The sequence below is a fragment of the Salmo salar genome, chromosome ssa14, assembly GCF_905237065.1.
Source record: "Salmo salar chromosome ssa14, Ssal_v3.1, whole genome shotgun sequence".
Taxonomy (NCBI): Eukaryota; Metazoa; Chordata; class Actinopteri; order Salmoniformes; family Salmonidae; genus Salmo; species Salmo salar.
Genome location: NC_059455.1, coordinates 44920281 through 44934334, shown reverse-complemented (window position 1 = coordinate 44934334; position 14054 = coordinate 44920281).

Genomic DNA, 14054 nt, shown 5'->3' with positions numbered 1-14054 from the left:
ATGACATCACAGAGAAAGAGACAGGGTTGTGTTCTTTCTGGATTCCATTAGAATGACATCGCAGAGAAAGAGACAGGGTTGTGTTCTTTCTGGATTCCATTAGAATGACATCGCAGAGAAAGAGACAGGGTTGTGTTCTTTCTGGATTCCATTAGAATGACATCACAGAGAAAGAGACAGGGTTGTGTTCTTTCTGGATTCCATTAGAATGACATCACAGAGAAAGAGACAGGGCATCTATGAAAGATACTGCTCTTATTGTTCTTATTTATACCTTTTTTTTTGCCAAAGATGAGATACTAAAAATAACTTTTGCTCGCCCTACAGACATCTAAACTCAGCAAAAAAAGAAACGTCCTCACTGTCAACTGCGTTTATTTTCAGCAAACTTAACATATGTTCATACAAATATTTACACAACTAGATTCAACAACTGAGACATGAACTGAACAAGTTCCACAGACATGTGACTAACAGAAATAGAATAATGTGTCCCTGAACAAAGGGGGGGTCAAAATCAAAAGTAACAGTCAGTATCTGGTGTGGCCACCAGCTGCAATAAGTACTGCAGCACATCTCCTCCTCATAGACTGCACCAGATTTGCCAGTTCTTGCTGTGAGATGTTACCCCACTCTTCCACCAAGGAACCTGCAAGATCCCGGACATTTCTGCAGGGAATGTCCCTAGCCCTCACCCTCCGATCCAACAGGTCCCAGACGTGCTCAATGGGATTGAGATCTGGGCTCGTCGCTGGTCATGGCAGAACACTGACATTCCTGTCTTGCAGGAAATCAAGCACAGAACGAGCAGTATGGCTGGTGGCATTGTCATGCTGGAGGGTCATGTCAGGATGAGCCTGCAGGAAAGGTACCACATGAGGGAGGAGGATGTCTTCCCTGTAACGCGCAGCGTTGAGAATGCCTGCAATGACAACAAGCTCAGTCCGATGATGCTGTGACACACCACCCCAGACCATGACGGACCCTCCACCTCCAAATCGATCCCGCTCCAGAGTACAGGCCTCGGTGTAACGCGCATTCCTTCGACGATAAACGCAAATCCGACCATCACCCCTGGTGAGACAAAACCGCGACTTGTCAGCGAAGAGCACTTTTTGCCAGTCCTGTCTGGTCCAGCAACGGTGGGTTTGTGCCCATAGGCAACGTTGTTGCCGGTGATGTGTGGTGAGGACCTGCCTTACAACAGGCCTACAAGCCCTCAGTCCAGCATCTCTCAACCTATTGTGGACAGTCTGAGCACTGATGGAGGGATTGTGTGTTCCTGGTGTAACTTGGGCAGTTGTTGTTGCCATCCTGTACCTGTCCCGCAGGTGTGATGTTCGGATGTACCGATTCTGTGCAGGTGTTGTTACACGTGGTCTGCCACTGCGAGGATGATTCGCTGTCCGTCCTGTTTCCCTGTAGCGCTGTCTTAGGCGTCCCACAGTACGGACAATGCAATTTATTGCCCTGGCCACATCTGCAGTCCTCAGGCCTCCTTGCAGCATGCCTAAGCCACGTTCATGCAGATGAGCAGGGACCCTGGGCATCCTTCCTTTGGTGTTTTTCAGAGCCAGTAGAAAGGCCTCTTTAGTGTCCTTTCGTTTTCATAACGGTGACCTTAATTGCCTACCGTCTTTAAGCTGTTATTGTCTTAACGACCGTTCCACAGGTGCATGTTCATTAATTGTTTATGTTTCATTGAACAAGCATGGGAAACAGTGTTTAAACCCTTTACAATGAAGATCTGTGAAGTTATTTGGATTATTTGGACAGGGTCCTGAAAAAGGGACGTTTCTTTTTTTGCTGAGTTTATATTTTTATTTCACCTTTATTTAACCAGGTAGGCTAGTTGAGAGCAAGTTCTCATTTACAACTGCGACCTGGTCAAGAATAAAGCAAAGCAGTTCGACACATACAACACATATGCGTCCACTAACACTAGTAAATGCCCAGTGCACTAATTTTGTGAGAAGAAAATAGATACAAAAATATTTATTTTTATTTATTTATTTTTTTAATGATTTTTCAGTGGGTACTTTGTGCGATTACGCTCCTGTCTACCAATCTTCAGTATCAAACACTTGGCATATCATTGCATTGAAAGTACCAACATTTGAAAAATATTTATAAATTACTAATGTTCTTGTCTCAATGCAAGACAAACAAATCCCATACTCTTTCATTAAGAGTGCCATCAAATTTCACATCAGTACATTTTTAAACAAAGAATGTATGAATTATTTGCAGGGCAACCATTTCCCAGATATATAACTCTCAAAATAACACATGAAAGCAAACAAATACACAAAAATGCAGAGGTCCAAATGTCATAATGCATAGCTCCAAACTTCTGTTTCTACTCTCCTGCGAACTGCTTTTGGAATTGTCATGTCAAACGTTTGTAATGGCTTGACAAGAACCATGTTTCCATCGCACATTTTTATGCAAGAAAACGTCAGATAAAAACTGTAATGACAGGCCTAATGGAAAAATAAAAATTTTAAGTAAACTTTCCGAATGTCAACAAAACAAAATATGCTAGAGAGAAGGTGGGATCTTGTTGTGTCTGTAAAATGTAGTAATTATTTATTTAACCTTTATTTAACTAGGCAAGTCAGTTAAGAACAAATTCTTATTTACAATGACGGCCTACCAAAAGGCAAAAGGCCTCCTGTGGGGACGGGGGCTTGGGATCACTTTTAAAATAAAAAATACAATATAAATATAGGACAAAACACACATCATAACAAGAGAGACAACATAACACTACATAAAGAGAGACATAAGACAACAACATAGCAATGCAGCAACACATAACACAGCATGGTAGCAACACAACATGACAACAACATGGTAGCAGCACAAAACATGGTACAAACATTATTGGGCACAGTCAACAGCACAAAGGTCAAGAAGGTAGAGAAAACAATACATCACATGAAGCAGCCACAACTATCAGTAAGAGTGTCTATGATCGAGTCTTCAAATGAAGCTCTTGAGCTAAAACTGTCCAGTTTGAGTGTTTGTTGCAGCTCGTTCCAGTTGCTAGCTGCAGCGAACTGAAAAGACGAGCGACCCAGGGATGTATGTGCTTTGAGGACCTTTAACAGAATGTGACTGGCAGAACGAGTGTTGTATGTGGAGGATGAGGGCTGCAGTAGATATCTCAGACAAGGGGGAGTGAGGCCTAAGAGGGTTTTATAAATACGCATCAACCCGTCGGTCTTGCGACGGGTATACAGAGATGACCAGTTTACAGAGGAGTATAGAGTGCAGTGATGTGTCCTATAAGGAGCATTGGTGGCAAATCTGATGCCCGAATGGTAAAGAACATCTACCCACTTGAGAGTACCCTTACCTGCCGATCTATAAATTAGGTCTCCGTAATCTAGCATGGGTAGGATGGTCATCTGAATCAGGGTTAGTTTGGCAGCTGGGGTGAAAGAGGAGCGATAGAGGAAACCAAGTCTAGATTTAACTTTAGTCTGCAGCTTTGATATGTGCTGAGAGAAGGACAGTGCACCGTCTAGCCATTCTCCCAAGTAATTGTATGAGGTGACTACCTCAAGCTCTAAACCCTCAGAGGTAGTAATAACACCTGTGGGAAGAGGGGCATTCTTCTTACCAAACCACATGACCTTTGTTTTGGAGGTGTTCAGAACAAGGTTAAGGGTAGAGAAAGCTTGTTGGACACTAAGTAAGCTTTGTTGTAGAGAATTTAGCACAAAATCCGGGGAGGGGCCAGCTGAGTATAAGACTGTATCATCTGCATATAAATGGATGAGAGAGCTTCCTACTGCCTGAGCTATGTTGTTGATGTAAATTGAGAACAGCGTGGGGCCTAGGATTGAGCCTTGGGGTACTCCCTTGGTGACAGGCAGTGGCTGAGACAGTAGATTATGACTTTATACACTGCACTTAGAGGTAGTTAGCAAACCAGGCCAAACACCCCTCAGAGACACCAATACTCCTTAGCCGGCCCACAAGAATGGAATGGTCTACCGTATCAAAAGCTTTGGCCAAGTGAATAAAAATAGCAGCACAACATTGCTTAGAATCAAGGGCAATGGTGACATCATTGAGGACCTTTAAGGTTGTAGTGACACATCCATAACCTGAGCGAAAACCAGATTGCATACCATAGATAATACTATAGACATCAAGAAAGCCAGTCAGTTGATTATTGACAAGTTTTTCCAACACTTTTGATAAACAAGGCAAAATAGAAATAGGCCTATAACAGTTAGGATCAGCTTGATCTCCCCCTTTAAATAAAGGACAAACTGTGGCTGCCTTCCAAGCAATGGGAACCTCCCCAGAAAGGAGAGACAGGTTAAAAAGGTTGGAGATAGGCTTGGCGACGATAGGAGCAGAAACCTTAAAGAAGAAAGGGTCTAAACCATCTGACCCAGATGTTTTTTGGGGTCAAGTTTAAGGAGCTCCTATAGCACCTCAGACTCGGTGACAGCCTGCAGGGAGAAACTTTGTAGCGGGGCAGGGGAAAAAGAGGGAGAAGCATCGGGGATAGCTGCATTAGCAGGGGTGGGAGATGAGGAAATGTTGGACAGGCAAGGAGGCATGGCTGAGTCAAATAGGAATCCTGACTTAATGAAGTGGTGATTAAAGAGCTCAGCCATGTGCTTCTTGTCAGTAGCAACTACATCATCAACATTAAGGGACATGGGCAGCTGTGAGAAGGGTTTATTCTCCAGGTCTTTAACCGTTTTCCAGAACTTCTTGGGGTTAGACCCACAGAGAGAGAACTGCTCCTTAAAGTAACTAACGTTGGCCTTACGGATAGCCTGAGTGCACTTATTTCTCATTTGCCTGAACGAGAGCCAGTCAGCTTGTGTATGCGTGTGCCGAGCCTTTCGCCAAACGCAATTCTTGAGGTGGAGTAACTCTGCAAGATCACGGTCGAACCAGGGGCCGAACCTGTTTTTAATTCTCATTTTCTTTATGAGGGCGTGTTTGTTAACAATAACACTGAAAATATACCAAAAGAAGGTCCAAGCGTCTTCGACAGAGGGGATCAAGCTGATTCTATACCAGTTCATGAAGGAAGGCTTGCTCATTAAAGTTTTTTATCAAGCATCTATGACAAATCAGGACAGGTCGTTTCACTGAGCAGCCATTACGAACACAGGCTGTAAAACAGTGATCACTAAGGTCATTACAGAAAACACCAGACTGATACCTATCAAGATTATTTGTGAGGATAACATCGAGGAGAGCAGCCATTTCTGGGTGTTTGAAGTCATACCTTGTGGGATTGGTGATAATCTGAGAAAGATTTAGGGTGTCCCATTGCTTTAGGATTTGGTCAGATGGTTTAAGCATGTCCCAGTTTAGGTCACATAGCAGGACAAATTCAGATTTAGTGTAAGGGACCAGGAGAGAGCTTAGGGCAGGTAGGGTACAGACTGGTGCTGATGGAGGACGATAGCACCCAGCAACAGTCAACAAAGAGCTATTTGAAAGTTTAATGCTTAAAACCAGCAAATCAAATTGTTTGGCGACAGACTTGGTGGAGACAACCAAGCACTGAAGGTGATCCTTGGTAAAGATTGCCACTCCTCCACCTTTGGAAGATATGTCTTGCCGAAAAAGGTTATAACTAGGAAGGTTAACATCAGTATTCAAAACACTCTTAATAACCACGTCTCAGTAATGATCAACACATCTGGATTGGAGCTGTGAACCCACACTTTCAATTGATCCATTTTAGGTAATAAGCTTCAATTGTTAACGTGCAGGAATCAGTGAAGCAGATATCAGATTACAAGTCCGAATTGGGGCTAGCAACAGTAGATGGACCAGGGTATACATGCACATTTCCAGATGTCATCAGCAGTAATACAATCAAGGCATGGCATAATACAGGGAGAGCTCTGCAGTGCTGATTTCTGACATCTGAATGTGCATCAGATGGTAACAAGATCATATTGTACAGAAATGTCATCAAGTAACATGAATACAAAGCTGGCGAGAGGTGGTTAGAATAGGATGGGAGGCCAAAAGTCTGTGTAACCAATAGAGAGTCAGAGTCCCAAGTGTGGGAACAAATATAGTCTGTCCCAAGGTTGGGTAAAGAAAGTTTGTCGTCAACAAAGTATTCAGGAGTCATGAAGTAAATAGAAAAAAAGCAAAATGCACAATCATTTTTTTTTAAATATGTGGTGGTTAATTTCTGCATTACCAAATGAGGAGAGTTAAACTTCACACACCAGTCAGAGTTATACTTAAATTACATCTTTAATAATACGAGCTTTGCAATAGCACTTGACTTTCAATGATGCGCCATTTCTAATGAACCATTGAAAGTGACAACACAAAAGTACAAAGCTCTTTTATAGCCAAGATACACCCCCTCAACGTACATGATGAATCACAGATCTTAGGAACAGTTGACAAAGAAATACTTTTACTTGAGAGAGGAGTATCCCATAGCCAGATAGCATTCGCTATAAATTACCGTTCAGTTTGGTCCCTAAGATGAGGTTCTAATCCCGTTCCTGGTACTTCATAGCACAAAAACATCATCTCCTCCAATGGCATAAATCAATTGACAACTCTAGATACTCCCATCTCAAGTAAACCCCCTCTTGACCCCACTCCTGGACAAGCTCACTGAGGGGAGTGAGCCTCTAGGTCATACACTATCCCAGGATAAGTGCAACATCAGAGAGGACATACAATGGTTCCAGACACTGCCATACACCTCCCCCCAATGCCAAAGGAGGGAGTGACTTGCGCACAGACATTGTGGAGACAAGTAATTGGTTCCCCATTAATCATGCCATCCCTTCACATGGTTTAACAGATACATTCACATATGAAGACAATGTCCCATCCTGTCCTCTTCCCTTTCTGATATTCTGCATAGCACCAGGGATATGTGAAAGACAAGCCTGACCTCTCCCCTCTCTGGGCCCCAAGTGACTGAGCCCCAGCTGAGGGAAGAAGTGCAACTGCCAACACCAGAGTCCAAAGGGATACATTCTGATTAATCCGCAACAATAATGAGTTGGGGCTAACCATTGTAAGTTCAGAGTCACTCGCCCCAACAGTGCGTGTGTGCTGGAGGGAAGCGAAAGCTCGGGAGAGAGGGGTGAGTGTGGTGGAGGTACCTGTACCAGACAGGGGGAGACAGGCCAGGACAGACGGTGAACAGATCGCCAGGTGGAATCCAAGCAGCAGTGCAGCAGGCAATGGGCGTACGTGTCACACCCACTTGGGAGAAGCTTTTATTTCTGCAGCCAGATTTCTTGTAGAAAATGCCAGTGAATGGTCTTTGAACAGCAGGAGGGGGCTTCTGAGGACGCTTCAAAGACTCCTGACACTTTGGGCCCAAAGGCCTTTTACTTCACACCTTAGTGCTGATTGAATTTGTATTTGGCTCAGTTACAGGTTGGAATGGTGTCCTCAGGTCTCTGCTGTTTGTTGGCTAGAGCACCCTCTGTAAAGCTTGGAAAAATAAAACCTTGGAAGCAGTAATCTCTCCGGTTAACCTTGGTCAGAATTAGGTTATAGGTTTGGAGTTTTGATCTGGAGCGAAGACCATGCTGTGGAGTGTAGCATCCTACATACAGTTGAAGTCAGAAGTTTACATACACCTTAGCCAAATACATTTAAACTCAGTTTTTCACAATTCGTGACATTTAATCCAAGTAAAAATTCCCTGTCTTAGGTCAGTTAGGATCACCACTTTTTTTAAGAATGTGAAATGTCAGAATAATAGCAGAGAATGATTTATTTCAGCTTTTATTTATTTTATCACATTCCCAGTGGGTCAGAAGTTTACATAAACTCAATTAGTATTTAGTGGCATTGCCTTTAAATTGTTTAACTTGCGTCAAACCTTTCACAAGCTTCCCACAATAGGTTGGATAAATTTGGCCCATTCCTCCTGACAGGGCTGGTGTAACTGAGTCAGGTTTGAAGGCCTCCTTGCTCGCACACGCTTTTTCAGTTCTGCGCACAAATCTTCTATAGGATTGAGGTCAGGGCTTTGTGATGGCCACTCCAATACCTTGACTTTGTTGTCCTTAAACCATTTTGCCACAACTGTGGAAGTACGCTTGGGGTCATTGTCCATTTGGAAGACCCACTTGCGACCAAGCTTTAACTTCCTGACTGATGTCTTGAGATGTTGCTTCAATATATCCACATAATTGTTCTTCCTCATGATGCCATCTATTTTGTGAAGTGCACCAGTCCCTCCTGCAGCAAAGCACCTCCACAACATGATGCTGACACCCCTGTGCTACATAGTTGGGATGTTGTTCTTCAGCTTGGAAGCCTCCCCCTTTTTCCTCCAAACATAAAGATGGTCATTATGGCCAAACAGTTCTATTTTTGTTTCATCAGACCAGAGGACATTTCTCCAAGAAGTACAATCTTTGTCCCCATGTGCAGTTGCAAACGATAGTCTGGCTTTTTTATGGTGGTTTTGGAGCAGTGGCTTCTTCATTGCTGAGCGGCCTTTCAGGTTATGTCGATATAGGACTCGTTTTACTGTGGATGTAGATACTTTTGTACCCGTTTCCTCCAGCATCTTCACACGGTCCTTTGCTGTTGTTCTGGGATTGATTTGCACCTTTCGCACAAAAGTACGTTAATCTCTAGGAGACAGAATGCGTCTCCTTCCTGAGCGGTATGACGGCTGCGTGGTACCATGGTGTATATACTTGCATACTATTCTTTGTACAGATGAACGTGGTACCTTCAGGCGTTAGGAAATTGCTCCCAAGGATGAACTAGACTTGTGGAGGTCTAGAATTTTTTTCAGAGGTCTTGGCTGATTTCTTTTGATTTTCCCATGATGTCAAGCAAAGAGGCACTGAGTTTGAAGGTATGCCTTGAAATACATCCACAGGTACACCTCCAATTGACTCAAATGATGTCAATTAGCCTATCAGAAGTTTCTAAAGCCATGACATCATTTTATGGAATTTTCCAAGCTGTTTAAAAGGTACAGTCAACTTAGTGTATGTAAACTTCTGACCCAGTGGAATTTTGATACAGTGAATTATAAGTGAAATAATCTGTCAGTAAACAATTGTTGGAAAAATTACTTGTGTCATGTACAAAGTAGATGACTTGCCAAAACTATATTTTGTTAACAAGAAATGTATGGAGTGGTTGAAAAACAAGTTAATGACTGCAACCTAAGTGTATGTAAACTTCCGACTTCAACTGTATATACCTGCCTAAATATCCAAGTTTATCTGACTCCAAATCTATCCTTTTGCAATGAGAGAAATGTTGGTGGAAAAGCTTTTATGCAGAAATATGGATATAATAACTATCATATCAATATACATTTTGGAGTCACGTGATTACATGCTATTTGTCCTCCTACTATGACTCGTCTTCGAGAAAGCATGCAGTTTATTAGGCTACAGATTAAATACATTATGAATTCAACAGGGTGGTGAAAGTGTACAGTGAAGAGCTTTCCAATAAATACCGAGGGTCTTATTCTGGTGACATGGCCACTGACGCTTGGCTGCCATTTAACAAACAAAAATAATCTTGGTCTTTTGTCCAGAATAATCTCATGCTGTAGGCTATACTCGCACTGTATCTGCGAGCTGTTGGCTAGAGCGCACGTTCTAATAGCAGTGGGCATTCGCTACACAACACTTTTTGTGAGAAAACCATCAGCAGAGTTGAAAATGCGATCGAAACCCATTTCACTTGTAAACTCAGCAACAAAAAAAAGAAACGTCCCTTTTTCAGGACCCTGTCTTTTAAAGATAATTCGTAAAAATCCAAATAACTTCACAGATCTTCATTGTAAAGGGGTTAAACACTGTTTCCCATACTTGTTCAATGAACCATAAACAATTAATGAATATGCACCTGTGGAACGGTCGTTAAGACACTAACAGTTCACAGACGGTAGGCAACTAAGGTCACCGTTATGAAAACGAAAGGACACTAAAGAGGCCTTTCTACTGACTCTGAAAAACACCAAAAGAAAGATGCCCAGGGTCCCTGCTCATCTGCGTGAACGTGGCTTAGGCATGCTGCAAGGAGGCATGAGGACTGCAGATGTGGCCAGGGCAATAAATTGCATTGTCCGTACTGTGAGACGCCTAAGACAGCGCTACAGGGAGACAGGACTGATCGTCCTCGCAGTGGCAGACCACGTGTAACAACACCTGCACAGGATCGGTACATCCGAACATCACACCTGCAGGACAGGTACAGGATGGCAACAACAGCCCGAGTTACAGGAACACACAATCCCTCCATCAGTGCTCAGACTGTCCGCAATAGGCTGAGAGAGGCTGGACTGAGGGCTTGTAGGCCTGTTGTAAGGCAGGTCCTCACCACACACATCACCGGCAACAACGTCACCTATGGCCACTAACCCACCGTCGCTGGACCAGACAGGACTGTCAAAAAGTGCTCTTCACTGACGAGTCGCGGTTTTGTCTCATGGTGGTCGGATTCACGTTTATCGTTGAAGGAATGAGTGTTACACCGAGGCCTGTACTCTGGAGCGGGATCGATTTGGAGGTGAAGGGTCCGTCATGGTCTGGTGGTGTGTCACAGCATCATCGGACTGAGCTTGTTGTCATTGCAGGCAATCTCAACGCTGTGCTTTACAGGGAAGACATCCTCCTCCCTCATGTGGTACCCTTCCTACAGGCTCATCCTGACATGACCCTCCAGCATGACAATGCCACCAGTCATACTGCTCGTTCTGTGCGTGATTTCCTGCAAGACAGGAATGTCAGTGTTCTGCCATGGCCAGCGAGGAGCCCAGATCTCAATCCCATTGAGCACGTCTGGGACCTGTTAGATCGGAGGGTGAGGGCTAGGGACATTCCCCGCAGAAATGTCCGGGAACTTGCAGGTGCCTTGGTGGAAGATCTCACAGCAAGAACTGACAAATCTGGTGCAGTCCATGAGGAGGAGATGCACTGCAGTACTTAATGCAGCTGGTGGCCACACCAGATACTGACTGTCACTTTTGATTTTGACCCTCGCTTTGTTCAGAGACACATTATTCAATTTCTGTTAGTCACATGTCTGTGGAAGTTGTTCAGTTTTTGTCTCAGTTGTTGAATCTTGTTATGTTCATACAAATATTTACACATGTTAAGTTTGCTGAAAATAAACGCAATTGACTGTGAGAGGACGTTTATTTTTTTGCTGAGATTATTTTCTATTCGGCACTTGAATTGTTTTTATGTGCACTACGTCAATCACTCAGTCTTTTATCAGGAACTATTCAATTTGATGGAAACATCTCTGGTGGGAAAATTTGTGTATTGTTTTTATGCAGATTTTACAATATTCACATGAAAATCTGTCCCCAATTGGATGGAAAACTAGCTCAAACAGATCTGAGACCAGGCTAGGTCCAAACCGGGAAGAGTATTAGTTATTGTTAAGACATGGTTGAGAGGCGAGTGCAGCAGCAGGTCCCAGTACAGTAGATATAGAAAAAGGAGCAGGCTAGTTTAAAGGACACCCCTCCTGTCAATGTTGTACATGTATTATCCTCGTTTTAGCCTGGTCCCAGACCTGTTTGTGCCCTGCCAACTTCACTGTCAAGCTAAACATGACGATGAGTGACAAGGAGTTGGTATTATTAACACAAACAGACTGGCACTCAGGCTCTTTTTAACTCTTCAAACACAGACATTTAATAGAACAGGAAGGGACAAACTGGGAAGTGTTGGGGGTAAGAGGACTCCAATGGTTAAACACTGTATTAATGTAGAACACAAGCAATGCTAGGTGTGTCTATCACATATACACACACCATTTTATCCAAGCACTTCCAAAACATAGCCAAAAATATCACACTGCTTTTCAATGGATTTTTCAATTCATAACTAAGGACATTTCTTTCAACGCATTATTCCAATGTTAGAAACAGCTGCTGGTGATGATATGCTGCCACCTAGCTGTCAAACAAGGTACTGACCAAAAAGAAAAACCAGACACGAACACATGAAACCAAGACTCACCACAACAGACTAACAAGACCTTGATGAAGTTTTAGCTTGACTTCATAAGCCAAGAGAACGTCACATTTAGATTATACTCAAATTTGTCAGGGCAGTAGCATACAACTAAAACCCTTTTACTAACTGATACCAGGGCCTGTATTCATAAAGCGTCTCAGATCAGGATACTGATCTAGGATCAGTTTTGTCTTTAAATCATAATGAAAAAGACAACCTTATCTTAGGTGAGCATTAATATTCAGAGACATTTGTGGACAACAGGCCCTGAACCATAGAACACAAGTCATATCAGAAGTAGCAAAGGAGAGGAAGCTATTTATACAGGCGTAATAAACAAAACTAATCTAAAATGTGCCCAAAGTATCTACCAACCATTACCATAATCCAACAGATCATGTCATTCAATTAAATGGACAAAAATATGCTTGTCCTATATTGCAAAACTATCACTTGGCACAGACTACGCACAACACAGAGGTTAACTGGTAAAGTGCAAAGGGATGGATTGCATTGGATCAGAAGGGGTTTGTCTGTTTGTCCATCCACATTGTAACATGGTTGTTTGTACTAGCAGACAGCCACTCCAGTTTAGAGTGAATAAGCTGAGTGTTTCACTAGCTAACTACCAGAGACGTCATATAGCTGGGAATAAACATGAGCTTATAAATGGATGTTGTTGCTGTAAATTGACTGAAAAAATAAAATAAAATACACTATCGCTGCTTTCGAAATGGCACCCTAATTTCTATACAGTGCACTCGTTTTGACCAGGTCCCATAGGGCTCTTGTCAAAAGTAGTGCACTAGAGAATGGAGTGCCATTTCAGACACTACTTATCAGTCTGTCTCTCCACTACCAGGAACCAATGCTCAGGTTGGCTACATGTCAACACTTTATTGGCCTCAAACGCAACTGTGGATCTCGAAGCCAGTTCCACTGCATTTTTTCATTGTCCCCTCTAAATCTGGGACTGATTTAGACCTGGGACACCAGGTAGGTGCAATTAACTATCAGGTAGAACGGAAAACCAGCAGGCACCAGACCTCGTAGGGTAAGAATTAAATACCCCTGCTCCATTGGGTCACATTTCAACAGATTTCACACAAGAATGTTCTAGAGTAGAAAAAGTAGCCCCAGGCCTTGTGTTAAGAGCCGTGGGAAGCTAATACAAGACTATTAAAGGCCCAGTGCTGTACACTTGTGAATACATACACACAGTACCAGTCAAAAGTTTGGACACACCTACTTATTCCAGGGTTTTTCCTATTTTTTTATATTGTAGAATAATAGTGAAGTCATCAAAACTATCAAATAACACATATGGAATTATGTAGCAACCAAAAAAGTGTTAAATCAAAATGTATTTTAGATTCTTCAAAGTAGCTAGCCTTTGCCTTGACAGCTTTGCACAATCTTGGCATTCTCTCAACTAGCTTTAATTAACAGGTGTGCCTTGTTAAAAGCTAATTTGTGGAAATAATTTCCTTCTTAATGCGTTTGAGCCAATCAGTTGCACTTCTGTATACCACAAGGGAGGGGTGGTATACAGAAGATGGTCTTTTACCAAATAGGGCTAAGTCATTATTATGGCAAGAACAGCTCAAATAAGCAAAGAGAAACGACAGTCCATCATTACTTGAAGACATGAAGGTCAGTCAATTCGGAAAAGTTCCTTCAAGTGCAGTCGTAAAAACCATCAAGAGCTATGATGAAACTGGCTCTCATGAGGACCGCCACAGGAAATGAAGACCCAGAGTTCCCTCTGCTGCAGAGGATACGTTCATTAGAATAACTGCACCTCAGATTTCAGCCCAAATAAATGCGTCAGAGTTCAATTAAAAGACACATCTAAACATCAACTGTTCAGAGAAGACTGCGAGAATCAGGCCTTCATGGTCAAATTTCTGCAAAGAAACCACTACTAAAGGACACAAATTAGAAGACTTGCTTAGGCCAAGAAACACAACCAATGGACATTAGACTGGTGGAAATCTGTCCTTTGGTCTGATGAGTCCAAATGTGAGATTTTTGATTCCAACCGCCGTGTCTTTGTGAGAT